At 45.3% G+C, this 17,182-nt stretch overlaps 1 protein-coding gene across 9 annotated transcripts in view; it reads left to right on the top strand.

Moving 5' to 3' along the window:
- Window positions 1-17,182, top strand: part of LDLRAD4 (low density lipoprotein receptor class A domain containing 4) — a 165,518-nt gene that overhangs the window by 39,415 nt on the left and 108,921 nt on the right. Inside the window, exon 1 of one of the 9 annotated variants that reach the window (XM_055559143.1) lies at window positions 16,766-16,848. The exons of the other annotated variants lie outside the window; for them this stretch is intronic. The gene's annotated coding sequence lies outside the window, so the exon portion shown is untranslated. Of the gene's footprint in view, window positions 1-16,765; window positions 16,849-17,182 lie in introns of those variants that run through there. 9 annotated transcript variants of the gene reach the window in all.

Raw genomic sequence — 17,182 nt, forward strand, 5'->3', positions numbered from 1 at the left:
AATTGAGCATTTGCTCTGCCTGGGCACTGGGTGCTGTCCTTGTGTTGTTAGACTAGACTATTTTCTCATCAAGTAGACATTCAGAAAAACACCTTTATGTTTCGTGTTAAACCAAAACACACAACAACTTCGTCAGTTGATGCCTAGCACAGTGTCAAACTGCTAAAAAGCTAGCAAATGTTACACCTAAAATTTTTCTGGGGGAGGTAAAGGTGGGGGGTGTGGAGGAGAGTATAAAAATAAATCTTTTAGAGAATCTGGGTTGCTTAGTGGCGTGTGTATTTTTCCATGGTGGAGGAGGTTAGAAATAGCATTACTTTTTATGGGTTTCTCAGCAGCAGCTCAAAGATTTGGCTTTGTGGGCTTGGTCTGTGTGTGTGGGTGAGGCGGCTCCGGCAGCCTGCAGGGTAGAGGCAGTGCCTGTCTGTCTGCACCCCGCTGCCTGCCCGCCCCCCCACCCCCACCCCCGCAGCTATCACCCAGATGAACAGTGCTCATGTGCGAATGTGATCTCCAAGGTTAGGCTACTGTGGGGACCTGTCTGTGGCAGCAGATGCCGCTGGAGCAGATGGAGCCTCAGCGGTCCCACAGAGTCACATGGGTGCGTGTGCGAGGGCAGGTGCCAGGCGTGGGCGCTGTGATCTGGGAGACATCCTCTGGGGGTGCTGTGTGTCTGCTGGCTGGACCTCCTAGTCCCTGTGAGCTGGCCTCTCCTTTGAGCCTTAATCTCAGCACGGTGCGCAGGCCACTCCTTCAGAAGGGGCCCTCAGGGATTCTTGAAATTTGTTCGAGTTACGTAATTCTTACAGATGGAGGTGGGTCTCCCAATGTTTCTCAGATTCAAAGCAGGAAGGAAATGGAAGGAGGTAGCCACTGGGACTGAGTTTTTTAACCCCCAGGGGACCCAGGAATATGTGAATTCTTTGAAATTGTGCCTGTTACTGTAGAGAAGGCCAGGGCTTTGATGGGATTCTCAGTAAGGTTTTGATCTCCGTAAAGGTGAGGTAAAGTTCAGTTAACTTGGAAAAGTCATTTTGGAAACGAAGTGAATGTGGGGAGAGGAGGTGTTGGCAGGATGTCCGCTTTTAAGTTGTGTGGCAACACAAGAGGGGACCCCCATCTGCTGGGGTTTTTCTTTGTGGGCATTTTTCTTGAATTTCCCATAACATTGTACTGGAGTGGTTCCTGCCAAAGTCCAGTTGCCAGTGCTTGGTTACCTTTGCAAGCTTGGCGCTTGGGAGGGGGGGCCTGGCTACTTGCTCATCATTTGGGGTCTCTGTGGATTCATCCTGACATTAAAAAAAAAAGCAAAAAACCTTTACTGATTTTTTTTTTTTTTCCTTTCTTGGCTGTGCTGGGTCTTTGTTGCTTCACGTGGGCTTTCTCTAGTTGCAGTGAGCAGGGACTGCTCTCTAGTTGCAGTGTGTGGGCTTTTCATTGTGCTGGCTTCTCTTGTTGTGGAGCACATGCAGGCTTCAGTAGGTGTGCCTCCCGGGCTCTGGAGCATGGGCTCAGTAGTTGTGGCACACAGGCTTAGTTGCCCCTTGGTATCTGGGATCTTCCAGGACCAGGGATCGAACCTGTGTTCCCTGCATTGCAAGGTGGATTCTTAACCACTGGACCACCAGGGAAGCCCCTCAGTCTGATGTATAATCAGCAGTTTTCCCCTCTCTTGCTGGGTCTGTAGTACCATGTTCTCTACAGTTTTTCTGGAGACTCTCGGGGATGATTATGATAGGCCAGCAGCTGTCAGCGGACATGGAGGAAACCTTAGGTGACAAGTACTTCACCTGCACTTCCACAGGTCGCCGTAGCTTTGGCACTGCTCGGTGGTGCCTGCTTCTGCACGATCTGTCTGAATGGCTGGTCACCTTGAGGGGACAGGATCAATGGGGAAGCATGCCGATGACTTGCAAACACAAAATGTTACAGCCGCCCCAGGACTATGTGGGCGAGAGTGCCTCAGCCAGGATGGGAGTGGTACCCATGTTGATTGGGCCTCACAGTCCACTGGGAGCAAAAGTGTTTGTGTGCAGTCTGTGAGTGGAGCTGGAGGAGCCAGGAACATTACTGGGGCACCTCTCTTCCAGAGCAGAATGTCAGGGTGCCCTGGAACCAGGGCGAATTAGAGCAGGCAGGACTTGTCCCGAACATGACCTGCATCTGTGCTTGCTTTTTAAAAGTTCCACAGCTGCTACCTGAAATGGAAGTTCTGTTCTGTTGTAATATTTTACCTGAGCAGTTACATTCTGAGAATAATAATGCTGTGGGCTCTCTTGAGTTGTCTGCTTGAGTCGATTCCTGATTGCCCAGGGCAGTGATTGGGCGGGCATTTCTGCTTCCCGGGTGCCAGTCGGGCAGCTGCCATGTCCTGTCACCTCATTGTTCATCTCTGTGTATCCCTGTGGACTTTGTAAAGATAAGAGAATCTGCTCAGGTTCTTAAGTCATTTGAGAAAAGTTTTACGGGTCCAGGTGGGTCTGGGAAGTATTTTTTAGTGCTTTGCAAAATATGAGAGTGCTTTCCAGTTGTCATTAAGAACTTGTTACCACTAGTGAGTTTGAGTGAACTCTGGGAGTTGGTGATGGACAGGGAGGCCTGGCGTGCTGCAATTCATGGGGTCGCAAAGAGTCGGACATGACTGAACGACTGAACTGAACTGAACCACTTAGTATTGTGGTATTTAAGTCAGTTACCTAATTTTTAATCTTTAACTGGTTCTCAAACATTCTGCTGCTCCCTTTTTTCAAAAAATGTGGTAGAAAATATATAACAATTTGAAACACTGTGCACTGCTAGTGGTAATGAAAAATGGTCATGCTGCCGGGGAAAACAGTATGTTTTAACCATTTTACTTATTTATATTTTTTTGTTTTAACCATTTTAAAGTGTACAGTTGAATGGTATTAACACATTCACATTGTTGTGCAGTTCCATCCCCAGAATTGGCTTCATCTTGAAAGCCTCAAGCTCTGTTTCCATCAACCACTGACTGCTATCCCCACCCCAGCCCCTAGCATCCAGTGTTCTGCCCTTTGGCTCTTGGAACTTGACTGCTGTAGACCTGGCACTGGTGGGATCATGGAGTATTTGTCATTTGGTGACTGGCTCACTTCACTTAGCATAGTGTTCTCAAGGCTCATGTTATTGCAAGTGTCGGAATTTCATTCCTCTTTAAGACTGAATAATATTCCATGGTCTGTATAGAGCACATTTTGTTTATCCATTGTTGATGGACACTTGGGTAGCTTCCATCTTTTGGCTGTTGGAAATAGTGCTTCTGTGAACATAAACACCTCTTCAAATCCTTGCTTTCAGTTCTTTGGATATCCTCACTTAAAAATAAAGTCCTAAAATTTATTTATTTTTTCCAAAATTTATTTTTAAAAGCACACTCTCAATTAGACGCTATTGTTATGGAGTTGCTAAGTTGTGTCAGACTTTTTGATCCCATGGACTTCAGCACTCCAGGCTTCCCTGTCCTTCACTGTCTCCTGGAGTTTGCTCAAACTCGTGTCCTTTGAGTCAGTGAATCCATCCAACCATCTCATCCTCTGTTACCTCCTCTCTTCCTGCCCTGAATCTTTCCCAGCATCTTTTCCCAGATCCAAAGAATCGGCTCTTTGCAACACGTGGCCAAAGTATTAGAGCTTTGACTTCAGCATCAGCCCTTCCATTGAATATTCGGGGTTGATTTCCTTTAGGATTGACTGGTTTGATCTCCTTGCTGTCCAAGGGACTCTCAGGTGTCTTCTCCAGCACATAGTTTGAAGGGAATGGCAAACCACTCCAGTATTCTTGCCTCAAGAACCCCATGAACAGTATGAAAAGGCAAAACAGACACCATTAGGAATCCAAAAGAAAGATATACTTAAGTAGGGAGGTGATCTGCTTACAGTCAGCTTCCCAGGTGGCACTAGTGGTAAAGAACTCATCTGCCGTTGCAGGAGACATAATACACTCAGGTTTGGCCCCTGGCTTGGAAAGATCCCTTAGAGGAGGGCACAGCAACCCACTCCAGCATTCTTGCCTGGAGAATCCCATGGCTAGAGAAGCCTGGCAGGCCTCAGTCCATAGGTTGCACAGACTTGGACGTGACTGAAGTGACTTAACACCCACAAACAAACAGAGTTGGGAGGTATCCTTTGTTATCCTATAATATTTTAGAGGTAATATCATTTAATAATGATAATTATACCAACAAATCTCTCGTAAATGTTCTGCTGCTGCTGCTGCTAAGTCGCTCAGTCGTGTCCGACCCTTTGCGACCCCATAGATGGCAGCCCACCAGGCTCCCCCGTCCCTGGGATTCTCCAGGCAAGAACACTGGATTGGGTTGCCTTGAGTGAAGGATTATTCTTTAGACAAAACTCCAGGTAGGGCCATCTTCCAGGAAAAACCCACCTGGCCTACAAGTTGCTCTTGTGTTGTCAGGGCTGCTGCTAAGGGAAACTGACAAAAAATATGAAAAAAAAAAAAAAATGGAAAAATTGCAGAATTTCTGGTCTGACTCTTTGTTTTTCCTGAAGATTGGAAACGTAAAATTGTGGCCTTTTGTGGATAATAGTGCATTAAGAATTCCACGAACTCTTTACCATAATGATTTACAGCGATCTTGTGCAGTAGGAAGGCTTTAGTGTGGCAGTAGCAGCTCCCGCCCTCAGGAGCCTGTCTTCAGGGCAGGGGACACCGGGGCAGATCAAGGGTGATGCTCAGAGTGAAGAACAGGGAGTTGTCTCAGTCTCGGCAGAACTGGGCTTTACAAGGGTGTGAAGATGCTCTGTCACCAAGACAGAAAGCTGCTGTTGGAAGAGGAGCAGGGGGACGTGAGCAGGGTCACGACCAGCTGTTGGTGATAAAGTTCATCTTGTGCCCACCTCAGAGCTCCAGCTGCATGTTGGGCCCTCTGAGGGGCTTGGGCTCAGAGATGGCTGGGAAACAGGTCCTGCAGCACAGGGGGTCTGATGGAAGAGACCTGCAGTCATGTCCCTGGTTGCAGTCCACATTGCTGTGTGCTCAGCATGTGCTGCCGAGGGGACCCAGGCACAGAAGCCTGTGTACACCCCTCATGGAGATCGTGACACGTGAAGTGGGGCCTACAGCACGCTGTGTGTCTGCAGGTGGACACGTGCAAGGAGAGAGCATTCTGGGCAAAGGTGGAGGCTCAGCGAGAGGCACAGCCATGAGAAGGTGAATATGGCTGGGGCTGAGGTGGCTTGGGAAGGAAGGTGAGAAACAGAAGGCTGGGCAAGAAAGTGGGGGCCAGACCCCAAGTATCTAAATGTGTGTAGGCTGTTAGTGGTAGGGGAGACCTTTTAGGGAAGAAGGTGTCATTAGTTAAGGAAGTTGGGTCTGGGAGCTGTGGGAGGGGTGAGTGGAGGGAGAGGCAGAGGCTGAGAAGAGCAGCCCGGAGAAGAGCGAGGAGGCTTCTCAAGGCAGAGGTGAGACGGCCTGAGCAGGCTGTGGTGACAGGAGAGGGCCTTGTGGCAAGAGGCCATGAGTGTCCAGTGAGAGACACAGAATGACTTCGAGGCTTGGGTAAGTGGGAGACAAGTGAGCAGAGACAGATGGGCTAGGAGGTGGGGATGGTTCAGCATGAGACCCCTCACTGACAGGCGGTGCGAGAGGCTGGAGGTCAGTCAGGCCACAGGCTGAGGCTGGGTTGGAAGAGGGATCCGGGGTTGTCAGCATGAGGCACAGTCACCCCAGAGACACCGGACAAATCCAAGGATAGGCCTCCTGGAACGGGTATAAAGACAACAGATACGTAACTTGCTTTTTATTGTTACAGTGATGAAGGTCGATTCTGTTGTCACGTTTTTGTCTGTTTCTCATGAACTGTCAGAAAACAGACATTGAGCTTTAACATTTAGTGCTGTGTATCATTTTAGCTAGTCATAGTCAGCACAGTCTTAGAGACTGTCCCCTTGGCATTCCCATTATTCCTAGTATTTCCTGTCTCTACCTGGATGCCTTAGGCCTGTTCCAACTCACAGTTACTCTTGTATAGATCATCTTAGAAATCACCCGAGACAGTGCACAGTATCATCAGCCTTCAATTTGGATGATTTTGGCCAGTGAACTCCTAGTTTCAAAATCCCCTAAAACTACTCAGAAGTACTTTTAAGAATTTCACCCCATATGTCAATGAGAACTCAGTTAAGCTGGAGGAAAAAGAAACTCACCTCATCTCTAAATGTAATTGGAAAGACTTCACTGATGATGTTCTAACATTAGAAATTGAGAATACTCAGAAACTTTGCAGTAACTCTTCTTTCACAAATGCGTTTTAATGAACATACTTTATTAACGTGCTACCAAAGGTAAGGATAAAATGGGGCTTGTGTTCTGTATCTCCTGGGTTGGGTCTGATAAACAAAGATGTGAGAAAGGAACCCTTGCTTATCTTTGGAAGGTGGGTGAGGGAGTGGGGATGTCTTTTGAGTAAAGAAGCATGCTTGTTACTTGCTTGTCTCATGTCCCGGCTATGAAGACTTGACTTTATTGAGTGAGCTCTTAAATTTTCTGCACCATCTGCCCTCACACTGTGGAAGGGGCACCCAAATTCTTATTACTGTTTTCATTTTGATCTCATGTGAAACTGAGAAATGTGTATTATGAGGAGTGGACTTAACTCCAGGTTAAAATCAGATGATTGAATATTTATTTCAGAGAAAATGCTAGTAATTAATATAAACCTCTTGCAGTTAATAAAAATTCAGAGAAGATCAATTAAGGAATACTGATGTCATTGATTCAATTCAGAGAAAATGGTAAAAACCTGTATCAAAGGAGGCAGAGAGATTAAGAAAAAATGTACCTGTATAGCTAATATCAGTTTAATCAGTTGAGTTTTTAGAAAATCTAATACAGACCAAGAAACCATCAGATAAATGACTAGTTACTATCACTGTGATCTCCAAAATGTTGACTCTGTTCCATGAAGGGAGTAGAAAGGGAATAATCAGTTTATATTTCTCTCACATTTTGAAGTGAAGATTTACTTCTGTAGCAATTCCAATTTTTTATAGATGAAACATACTGAGTTTTACAATTCCTCAATTGTATGTAAGTAGAATATAGCGCAGAATAAAATGGACAAGTACCCTGACCTCAATTTCCGATGACTAAAAAGAGTTTTTTTAAACCATCTCTGTCATTAGCCGAGATCACATCAATAAAGGTCTACTCCATATCTGTTTAAAGGACAAGGGTTTGTTGAAATGGAAAGATTTATGTGGCCATCCATATTAGCGTTGTTTACGCTAAAACTGTCTTGAGTTTACAGCAGAGGAAAGTTTAATTGATGCTAGTAGGATCCATTATACAACTTTGTCTATTTCACACTAAAATATTGCAGAAATAGTAACAGTTTTAATAATCTAAAAAAAGGATCCATAAAGGAATCAGTTAGTACTGTGACTGCACATGAAAAATGCTTTAGAAACCATTGCTACAAGGTGAATTGAAGGTCATAATAACACTTCTGGCAACCATGGTGACAGTAACAAAGCACTAAGACTCACTGACATAACTGTCCTGCTTAGAAGCATTTAAGACACCAGCTAGGAAAAAGTGAACAAGTATGGAGATTTGGCAGAAGAACTGAAACGCTGGAAAACAGCAGCCACCACTTCGGCATTTTGGCAGGTGGGGGCTTCTAGAAACACAATCAGCCCTCATGAGGAACTTGGACTCTGTTCTGCTTTGCGACAGCTCAGGATGCTGTGCTGCCTGGTGTTTTCCGCATTATGGTGAGGGTCCCATCACCTGAATTGTTTAGCAGTTGCTTTAAATATACTCTGAGCTTGCACTATAATATATATTGTATATATAAAGGAAGTCCATTCCAGAGTGCATATTGATAACTTCTCAGAGGGACTTAAATTATATCCTGTTGGGACTTCCCTGGAAGCAGGGGATACAGTTGGATCCCTGGTTGGGGAACTAAGATCCCCATACTGAGGGGCAATTGGAGAGCCCACTCACCACAATGAAGACACAGCACAGCCACAAAAAATCACATTCTGTTCACTTTCTCCTTTGTCTCTGTCATATGATGGGTAAACTGAGGATGGGAGAGGACCTGAGACGTGCCCTGGTGTCTGTGAGGACTCTTACAGTGTTAGAGGGATCATAGGTTGCAGCACATCGAACTGTTCAAGGATTCATAAATGTGTAAGTATATGTAAGACTTAGTTCTGTTATTTGTCTAGTTCTCTAATCACTTACTTCAAACCCTCTTCTGGAATGTTATCTTTGATTTACAGTTGAATGAAAAACATTGACTCCGTGTTTTGGGAACTTGAGTTGTCAGTGCAGAAAGCATAAGTAGACCAGGATTGAGAGGTGTTAGTTGTCCACTGTAACACTTTGCAAAGGGAAAGACAGATGAGGTGAAACCATCTGGGCTCCATCTGTCTCTGTCCTGGAGAGTGCTGCTCACCTGCAGACCTACCCAGTCCTGAGCCACGGGAATGGCTGCAGAGATAGTTACAGAAAGAACGGATGGCTTTCAACCACAAGATGAAAACTCTTCCTTACGAAGTTGGGTGCTTGAGCTTCTCAGGGTGAAGAATCGTGCTCAAGAACAGGCTTCATGTCACCTCAGGAAGAAACACTCTCTGTCTAACCTTTTATGAGAGTGTTGGGGTCATGGTAGAGGTGCAGCCTCTTCTGGGCGAGCCACTGCGACATTCTGTGTGTTCAGTTTAGGACCACAAGATTGGCTTTTGGCTCTGTGTGTGTCCAGTCGTGTGGTTCTTATGCACTGGTGGATGATGGGCTCGTGAACTGGGTGGGACTGCCCTAGGGGAGTCCTCATCACTGTGTGTGGCTGGAGCAGTGAGTGAGGTCCTGACAGTTATGATGGAGGCGTCCGTTTCTTCCACCGATCATCAAACTGCATGAGTTTGTTTCCTCATGATTCTCAGCAGCCTTAGTCCCATGATCCTCACAGAGTTAGAGGAGCTGAGGTCCTTTCCTCTCCATGGTTCTCCATAGAAAAGTGTTAATACTTGAAGTGCTTAACGTGTTTAGCTTGTAGTCAGTGTGACTGGGCCAAGGGGTGCCCACATTAAATATTTCTGGATGTGTCTGTGAGAGTGTTTCCAGATGAGTCAGACTTGGTAGATGGCCTCCCTGCTGTGGGTGGACGTCGTCCAGTCCATTGAAGGCCTGCAGAGAGCAGAAGGGAGAGGAAGGGGGAATCTCGCCCCTCTGCTTCCTGCCTGTCTGCTTCAGGTGTGATATCCTGCTCTGGGCTGGCGTTGACATTAACGGCTCTCAGGTCTTCGACTCTGCCTCTTCTCAAGCCTTTGACAATCCTAGCTTCCCTGGGTCTGCAGTTTGCAGACGGCAGATCGAGGGACTTCTTCATAATTGTGGAACCAGTTCCTCATAATAAATCTTTCTCCTTTCTCTGTGTGTCCTATGGGTCCCGTTTCCCTAGAGAATTTATAGCAGCAACCTCTTCATTAACCTGATTGTGTTTATAGTCTGTGTTCTCCTATCTCAGCATCTGCTTATTCATGGGCAGCAGCAAAACACTTAGTGAGATAGAAAACGAAGTTGAAGTCAAATGGTGTATATATTTAAGAAGTTACAGTAGACCACAAAAAGGAAATGATCTGCATAAGGACTGTCACTGCCAGCACCAGTGGGCACATCAGAGGCCTTGCTTGTACCTCGGCCCCTGAGAGTCCATCCACACAGGGATTTTAGTTTCCTGAGGCTAACTAAACTCTGAGGTATTTTCTCAGTTTCTAGGCAGTGGACTGTGTATCAAGGCTGGATGGACTTTGGATTCCTCCAGAGAGTGTGTGTGAGCAGTGGCGTGAACACTCGTGCTCCTCCTCCTCCCCCAGCCAGTTTGTGTTCACAGGTGTCCTCACACCTCTCGACTCAGGCTCAGTCTCACGTGCTCCAGGAAACAGAACGATGAACAGTACTGTCAGCAGCAAAGCACCTCTGCCACCAGGAGGGGCATTCAAAAGCAAAATTAGTTGTTGGTTTTTTCGTTTTTTTAATTCGTTCACTCGTTCATTCACTCAACAAATATTCCTGAGAACTTGATTAGTCATGGCAAAGGCCTTTACAGACGGAGCGAAGTGGTTGGATAGGCTGTGACTCGGGCAGGTGCGGACTTGCTTGGGCGCATGAGTGGAGGGAGCTGTAGGGACCCGGCTCATATCTGTGGGGCCTTGGCACCTGTCACCTCACCTTAGGTCCAGCCTTTCTTTCTCCCAGGGCGGACCCGGCAGACTGGCCTAGTCTCAGTCACAGCTGCTCTGTTCCAGACCTCAGTAGCTCATATCTTAGGATTCCTGGGAGCAGTGAGCACCACGTTCAGTGTAAATGTGGTTTAAGAATCCTGAATTTTAACAAAGCAGTGTTTCTGAGGAATAAAAATGTGTCATCTCATGACCAATGTAATTTTCTCTTCCATTCTTTTTTTAAAAAATGTTTATTTTGATTATTTATCTGGCCATGCCAGGTCTTAATGGTGGCATGTGGGATCTTTGATCTTCATTGCAGTGCACAGAATCTTCAGCTGTGGCATGTGGGATCTAGTTCCCTGACCAGGGATGGAACCTGGCCCAGTGCATTGGGAGGACTCTTAGCCCTTGTACCACCAGGGGAGTCCTTTTTTTGCATCCTTAAGCTTACAGTTTTATTTTTGAACACTGTGTTTGTTAGGCTTGAGGTGGACGCGGTGTCCCAAGGAGAGGCAATGTCATAGGGTGTTTCCTGTTTACCAGGGAAATATTGCCCCAAAGTCTGTTGGCCTAACTGATTAGGGTACTTCTTAGCCAGTGAGATAAAATTTTAGAAAATGTTCAGTAAAACAAAATTTTCCCTTCTAGGCTACCACAAATGAAGTGCTTGACGTTGGGTGTTTTAGTTCCGACAGTCCTCATGTATTTGTTGTGTTCCATTAAGGGCTCAACTAGAGACAAAGAAGTGCGGTGAAGTTCAGAAGTTTCCTGGCCTCAGGGCACTGGATGATGGAGTGGATGGAGAGAATAATAAGGCATTTCTGAAGCCTAATGTTTTGCTTGGCTTGCATCTTAGGCGTTTCACAAGATATGGCAAACGGTAACAGCAATGTTGGGTGTGAACAAAGTGACCTGGGGGTTGACTGCTGACATTATCCCTGGATGTGTTCTCTGTGTGTATGAGATTCTGTGATGCATAGTCTTTTCCTGTTGCTTTTGCCAACCCCCTCAGGGGATCATATGGCTTGAGATGAGTATAGATGATGGAAACTTGAGTTATAAAACATTTTTAGCATCTATAAATGTCTAGGTTGCTGCTGGGAGGCTCTTGCCAGGTGGACAAACCGTAGCTGATCCTGTGTGTTGGTGCGTGTGCGTATTATGTCTCAATCAGCAGTAGTTTGAGTGTGGTGTTCTATGGCTTGTGTTTCCTCTCCTCCATCTCCGAAGAGATATAGAAATTAAATACATTTAGATATGTGAAGAGAACTACTCATGCAGAAGTTGTGCAAATGCTCAGCATGATTGGAATACTGTTTCACACCAGTCCCTCATTGTGTTACAGAAGAAGAAATGGGAGTACAATTATCTTATGGTTCACTTTCAGATTAAATCATAACTTTAGGATATTTTTTCTTTTAAAAAGTGACTGCTTCACTAAGAAGTTTTAGATGAATGTCACCTTCCTTCTTCATTTTTTTTCACATTGCAAGTGAATTTTCAGGTGTCAGTATTACCTCATTCAGTTCAGTTCAGTTCAGTCGCTCAGTCGTGACCGACTTTTTTCGACCCCATGAACTGCAGCACGCCAGGCCTCCCTGTCCATCGCCAACTCCCAGAGTTTACTCAAACTCATGTGCATTGAGTCAGTGATGCCGTCCAACCATCTCATCCTCTGTCGTCCCCTTCTCCTCCTGCCTTCATTCTTTCCCAGCATCATGGTCTTTTCCAATGAGTCAGCTCTTCGCATCAGGTGGCCAAAGTATTGGAGTTTCAGCTTCAATATCAGTCCTTCCAATGAATATTCAGGACTGATTTCCTTTAGGATGGACTGGTTGGATCTCCTTGCAGTCCAAGGGACTCTCAAGAGTCTTCTCCAACACCACAGTTCAAAAGCATCAATTCTTCAGCACTCAGCTTTCTTTATGGTCCAACTCTCACATCCATACATGACTACTGAAAAAACCATAGCTTTGACTAGATGGACCTTTACTTTGTCAGCAAAGTAATGTCTCTGCTTTTTAATATGCTGTCTATATTGGTCATAGCTTTTCTTCCAAGGAGGAAGCATCTTTTAATTTCATGGCTGCAGTCACCCTTTGCAGAGGTTTTGGAGCCCAAGAAAATCAAGTCTGTCACCGTTTCCATTGCTTCTCCATCTGTTTGGCATGAAGTAATGGGATTGAATGCCATGATCTCAGTTTTTTGAATGTTGAGCTTTAAGCCAGCTTTTTCACTCTCCTCTTTTACCTTCATCTAGAGGCTCTTTAGTTCCTCTTCACTTTCTTCCATAAGGGTGGTGTCATCTGCTTATCTGAGGTTATTGATATTTCTCTCAGCAATCTTGATTCCAGCTGTGCTTCATCATCCCCCCCCCCAGCATTTCTCATGATGTACTCTGCGTATAAGTAATACTCTGTATAATAAGCAAGATGACAATGTACAGCCTTGATGTACTCCTTTTCCTATTTGGAAGTAGACTGTTGTTCCATGTCCAGTTCTAACTGTTGCTTCCTGACCTGCATACAGATTTCTCAAGAGGCAGGTCAGGTGGTCTGGTATTCCCATCTCTTTCAGAATTTTCCACAGTTTGTTGTGGTTCACACAGTCAAAGGCTTTGGCATAGTCAATAAAGCAGAAGTAGATATTTTATTAGTCATTGTCATTTGTCCTGATCACCCTTTGAAGCCATTTTTAAAATTTGCTTTTAAACTTTTTAAAAATATTGCATTTTACCTTGCTTTCAGTCCCGGAAAATCATATGTAAATGGCACTGTTTGAAGCTTGTTCCATTCTTCTTAGGGATCTTGGAGGAGTCAGGCCCACAGACTGGGGGCTGGCAGAGTCCTTTAATACAAGTTCAGTGCTAGCTCTTTCTCAGTTCATGCTGAATTATTTCTGAGGTTTTAATGACAGATTTGTCCTACTGGCTCTCCTTTTAACCTCTGGCTATTTCATTTTATATAGTAAGCTGAGGAATATACATGTTAAACGCTAGTTTCGGCCCATCCTGAAAGGGCTGATGTTGGTCAAGGTGACTGTCATTTTGAGGCTGTCAGCTGGGAGCACATCAGGACTGGACCAGAAATGGCTTACATAGGAAATAATTATGACAAGTGGTCTCCTCTTAAAAAAATAATCACTCAATCTGAATACTTAGCAAGAGATTTTTGTCATCAGAAGGATGTCTGTGGTAGTGTTATTAACTCGAGAGGAAGTTAAGTCTTTTTCTTTAGAAACGAGTGACCACAGCAATTGCATATATTCAAAAACTTCCATTACAAATAAGGAAATGGAAGTCAGAGACCTTAGTGACTTGCCTAAGGTCAGAACCTTATGAAGCGGTGGAGTGAACCGGAAACGAGCCCCGTCACTGCAGCCTGTGCCCTTGCAGACCTTGTCCGGCACTGGAAGATGTGGATGAAGCGCGTTACTGGGCCGGGTGAAAATGCTATTTTTAATGATTGCTAGGAAAATTCTGGTTGCACACTTTTTACCATGATTGATATAAGAACAGCCTGCCTTCTTATTTGCCTGCCAGCCCGTTGTTCAGTAAAAATATGTGTATCTTTTTAGTTTGGTCTTTTTTTTTTTTTTTAATAGTCCAGTTGCTTTTATTTTTATTTTTTTTCCCCAATTATATATATATATTTTTGATTCCTTTTTTTTAAAATTTTATTTTATTTTTAAACTTTACATAATTGTATTAGTTTTGCCAAATATCAAAATGAATCCGCCACAGGTATACATGTGTTCCCCATCCTGAATAGCCGTGAGATTGTCAGTACTCTCAACAGGGTATAGAAGTGAATCCTGGGGCTTTCCTGGTGGCTCAGTGGCAAAGAATCTGCCTTCCGATTCAGGAGACATGGGTTTGATCCCTGATCTGGGAAGATCCCACATGCCTTGGAGCAGCTGAGCTTGTGTGCCACAGCTGTTGAGCCTGCTTTCTAGAGCCTGGGAGCTGCAACTACTGTAGCTGGGCACCCTAGAGCCCATGCTCAGAAATCGGAGAAGCCACCACGGTGAGAAGCCCACATACCACAACTGGAGAGTAGCCCCCACTCACCGCAACTAGAGGAAAGCCTACGGAGCAATGAAGACCCAGCACAGCCAAATAAATTAATTTTTTTAAAAAAGTGAATTCTGTCAGATTTGTTGATTAGTTAGTAGAAAATGCTATAAGAACAAAGAGCATTTTGGTAACTAGAGGGTCAGATTTTAGGGACATGCATAAAACCACTATATATTGTAGTAATCAAGCACAGTAAAAATCAAGCATTTGACTCGTAGGTGAACCCTTCTTCCCTTAAATGAGCTGTGCCATCTTGGTCTGCAACTGACGAATCCAACACCAGTGCTTTTTAGGGGAAGTGGCTTCAGCAGACACATCAGGAGTAGTGAAGCCCCCTGGCATCTGGACTCTGTAGAAGCTCAACACGTTTACTCTCCTGCCCTCAGCACACATGACCTTGTGTGGTATGCCCAACATCCTGGGAAGCTGTGGTGGACCTGGTGGCTGGGGAAACCTGGAGTTTGACCCTCTGTCGACTCATCCCCACCAAGGTGCCCAAGCTCGACCCAGGAAAACCAGCCCCTCCTGTGAATCCCGGGTGTGGGTACAGGGCCGCCTGTAACTGGATTTTACTTAACCTGAAACACAGCTTTCCCTGTCCAGATGGCCTGTATGTGAGCTTATACCTGTAGACGTAGAATGAATTTAAAGGATCAGCTGGCCCCTGGAAGGGGTTGGCCCTGTCTGTCTAGTGCATTGGGAGCGGGCTGCGCTGACTTCCAGGTGTGTTAAGAATCTTTGTATTGTGTTTCAGGTGATACCTGTTCTTGAATATTGGAAACAAAGGGCATAGCACTGTTGTTGTTTTTTTGTTTTTGTTTTCGTTTTCTAATATGTGAATTTCTATGAGGCTGAAAGACGTACCCAGTAGGAGTGAACTCTAATATATACTTTGGTATGTGTGCTTCTCATGATTGTACAGAAAGAGTTTAATTTATGTTTGTGTGAAAGACTGAGCACTACACACGCTGACAAAGGCAGAAATAATAAAGTCAGTTTTAGAACTTCAAGTAACTGTGAAGGCCATTGATTTCACTTTTTACATTGTATAAAGAAGAAAACCTGAATCCTAGAGAGGCTGAGTGACTGCAGGGTCTTGTAGCCACCAGTCTTGAGGGAGGAGCAGACACAGCTCTCTCCTCCCAGTCCAGGGCTCCTGGTGTCCCTGAAGGGCTGTTCCCGCTCCCCCCCCCCGCCCCCCCCCCCCCGCCCCACCGCCCCGCACTGCACCTTGCCAACCCTGCGATTCAGCTCACAGTGTGGGGAGCGGGAGGACGGGCATTGTGCTGTGGTGAAGGTGGCCTGCCCCAGTTCATTATGGCAGGAATAGGATGCAGTCAGTTACTTTCACTTAGCAGGATGGTCTCAAAACGAAACTTTGGAATTCTTAAAGATCAGCTTGCATGAAACAGGGAGTGGGAGCTCTGGAAAGTCTTGTCCCAGCAAGTCCAGGCTCTGGTCCAGAAGTGACCTGTAAGCATAGAGGCTAGAGCTTTTGCCTCCATGTGCCTGTCTGGGAGTGGCGCTGACTAGTGACTAGTGACTTTGTTTTCTTAGGAAATCATAATAGAATTAATGGAAAATACCCTTTCACTCATAAACACATAGTTTTTATTTGTAAACAGCATTTTATCTTTTTAACATTTAAAATAATAAAAGCAAGAAAATTTAGATACAAAGGAAAGGGCAGATTTCATTATTGGGCCATTATTCATATAAGGGCCATTATTTCATTATTGTCACATAACCACTATTTTCATTTTTGCACATTTCAGTTTTTTAATATTTCAGAGTCTACAATACATGCTTTCTTTTTTTTTTTTTTTTTTTTCAATACATGCTTTCTACAAGGTCATAATCATGGCCTTGAGAAGAGTTCATGGTCTTTGGAGGCAGAAGTACCTGGGTTGGATTATGTGGCCTGTCAGTTCCTAGTTCCGCAACCTTGGGCAGGTCCCTTCATTTTGCATTTCAGTTTCTCCATCTGCAGAATGAGGCAAACCTTGAACTCACAGAGGATTCTTGTAAAGTGGAGAGGAGTTGTACAGGAAGTGCCTGGCCTTTGTGGCCTGTCAGGGTGTGCCTTTCACTGCTTAATGTCCTCCCTTTGCATGTGTTTTTTGCTGCCTGATGTGAAAGGAAATGACCACCTTCTTTATAAGATGAGTCCCTACTTCCTGTGGCTGGCCATAGAGAATGTTCACACAGGGAGTTGGGACTGAGTGACTTGGGGCCCTGAGAGTCTCTGCATTTTGGAGGGGTCTTTGCTTTGCTGACCTGTGCTGGGGAGCAGGGGGTGCTATGTCATTTGGTGTTTTATAGCCTGTGGAAGTCATCCAGCTTTTTCTCTAGCATCCTGTGGAGGACTGAGATGAGTCAGCCCCGGTAAACACGGGGGCCAGATTGAAAGGAAATACGTGTTCTAGTTACCGACACGTAGTTTCCTGAGCTCCTGAGCCACATGTTGGTGCCTGAACTTCAAGTCTGGTGTCAGGTCTTTACCAGGCCTGTCTGCTGTGTCCAAAGTGATGGACAAGCCTTTCCTTGATTGCTCAGGTAAGAAGATGTATGGTGTGGGGTCAGGATTTGGAACCTGGAACTAGAGTGGGACCTATCCTATTTATAGATGCTGACCAGGAGGGCTCCCTGGAGCAGGCATGCAATGGGCCGCACAGGGCACTGTGGTGCCAGAGGCCTGGCATAGCCATGGGGAGCCTGGTCACTGTGGAGGGGCACCTCCTGCTCCTGTTTGGGAGGAGGGGCCTCTGGTCCCCGGATGAGGTAGTGCAGGAGTGGCTTAGCTTTTACAGACAAGACTTGCAGTATTTGTTAACAGGAAGCTGGCATCATGTAAACTCTGGGAGAAGTTCTGGGGAGCTTAGACAAAACC

Source organism: Bubalus kerabau, chromosome 21 (assembly GCF_029407905.1).
Source record: "Bubalus kerabau isolate K-KA32 ecotype Philippines breed swamp buffalo chromosome 21, PCC_UOA_SB_1v2, whole genome shotgun sequence".
NCBI classification, from domain to species: Eukaryota; Metazoa; Chordata; class Mammalia; order Artiodactyla; family Bovidae; genus Bubalus; species Bubalus kerabau.